Here is a 2,359-nt window from a genome sequence, read left to right on the forward strand (position 1 = left end):
GTCGGGTCCTTGCAGAACTCAGAATATAATGTATTTGTAGAGGCGGAGAAGCAGAGTAGGCAGCACCCTGGATGTGCCGCCGGGAAGATGTTGGGTTGGGTTCCAGCTCTAGCACTGAGAAGAGGCAGCGAGGTGTTACAGTGGGCTGGAGAACAGAACGTGGGCATCAGGAGGAACCTTAGAACACACAAAGTGTTAGTTACAAGGGCCCTGCCAAGTCGTGAAGTTCATTCTCCCTCATTTCACAGAAAAGGGAGCTGAGGTTGAGACCTGGACTTGGAGTCTAGGAAGATCTGAGTTCGAATCCCACTTCAGACTCTCGCTAGCTGTGGGCAAGTCACTTAAAATCTCTTAGCCTCAGTTTTCTCGTCTATAAAATGGGGACCATAATAGCATCTACCTCTGTTATTATAAGGATCAAATGAGATATTCATGAAACCCTTTACAGACCTTAAAGTGCTGGCTAGTAGTAGTAGTAGCAGTAGTAGTAGTATTCCTAGCTCACCATGAGGGGCACTGGGATCCTGGGTGGGTGATTAGGAAGGAGAAGGGGGGAGAAGACCTAGATCACTCTGAGGGTAGCAAGATGTCAAGGTAACAGGCGACTTGTGAAGAAATCTGGCCGCCCAATATTAAGGCAATCTGTCTCTCCTTCCCCAAGAATCCCCTCCATAGAAAAGAAATGGATGACCCACATTTATTTCATTGTGAAGTGGGAATGGGGAAGATGCTCCCTTTCCTTTTTGCTAATTAAATTTTATTTTTAAAATCAATTAATAAGCATTTGTTTTTCTTTTCCTCCCATCTCTCCCCCTACCCCAACATACACATACATTTACATATACGCACACATGCGTGCACACACACACACACACACACACACACACACACACACACTACACATACATTGGGGGGAAAAAAGAAAACAAGCCCCTTGTAACACAAAACAATTGACTGCATCCAAGAATGTTAATCTCATTTTGCATATTTAATCCAGGATTTTTCTGTCAGGAAGTGGGGTAGCGGGCTTCATCATGGGTCCTCCGGCATCATGGTTGAGCATCGACTAAGCTCTCTTCCTTTTCCCAAATCAGAGAGCACCATTTCTGTGGCCTCTAAGGTTTACACAGCCCCCTCCTCACAGCAGCCCTATGGGTGATGTAGGTGGTGACAGTATTATTAGCCCAGCTTTACAGACGGGAAAACAGAGATTTCGAGAGACGGCTGCCCTGCCCAGGCCATGTATATGGCTGGTGATGCTCAGAGCTGTCAGCTCTGCTGACTTCTGGTCTGCTGCTTTTTCGCACTCTCCCACGCCCACAGTGGGCGAAGTACAGGGCACAGTGGAAAGATGACCGGGTTAGGAGTCAGAGGATCAGGGCTCAGTTCACAGCCTTTCTCTGCTAATTGTTTCCCTGTCTGACCGCGTGGCTGAGCCACTTCATATCTCTTGGCCTCAAGTTCCCCTTCTGTGAATAAGGGAGTCAGAGTATATGACTCCTAAGGATGCTTCCAGGGCTAAAAACTAGTATTTTATAGCTCCCCGGGCATACATGGGTCAATTAGTCAATGAACAAACATGTATTAAGTGTCTGCTATGTGCCAGGCACTGAGTTGGGTGCTGGGGATACACAGAATGTAAGGACACAGAACCCATGACAGAGAAAAAGGAACTTTCCAACCTGAAGCTGGGGGCTGGGTGGAAGGAGACAGCTCCTCACCTTTTGGTTGAAGCTATGGGGTATCCCTGAAGGCTTATGGGATAAGACAGCTTGGTACAATGAACAGAGCCCCTAGGGGCTAAGGAACTGAAGACATGGGTATTAGACCTTGGGTAAGAAGCGTCTTCCCCTGTCTGGGCCTCATTTTCCACATCTGTAAGAATGTCCATGATTGTTAAGGTTCAGTGGGTCCCCTGGTAGGGGTGGGGATGGGGGTGGGAGCCCGGGGAGAGATTCCAAAGCCCAGGGTATGCCATCTGCCTATTCTTGGAGAGCTGCCACTGGGGCCCAAGATGAAAGCAGCCTGGGGGAGGCAGTGGCTTGGAGGACCCTGAGAACTGGAGCTGGAGATGAGTGAAGTCTAAATAAATCCTTCACACGAGGGTCCAGGATTCCTTGAACAGGCGCCCAGGATTAGGAACAACTGGGGGCCTGGGGCTGAGAACTTCCCGGCTCTCCCTGGAGAAGGCTCAGGATTGGAGGGGGATGGGGAGCCAAGCACCCAGACAGACATCCAGACTGGGCCTCCTGGTCCCCTCTGGGAGAGTGACCTTCCACTGACTTCTCGCCTGGATATGGGGAAGCCTCCCTGCCTGGTGGTAAGGGCCTGGTGGTAATGGCCCACCTCTTGCCTGTGA

The sequence above is a fragment of the Trichosurus vulpecula genome, chromosome 2 (assembly GCF_011100635.1).
Source record: "Trichosurus vulpecula isolate mTriVul1 chromosome 2, mTriVul1.pri, whole genome shotgun sequence".
Taxonomy (NCBI): Eukaryota; Metazoa; Chordata; class Mammalia; order Diprotodontia; family Phalangeridae; genus Trichosurus; species Trichosurus vulpecula.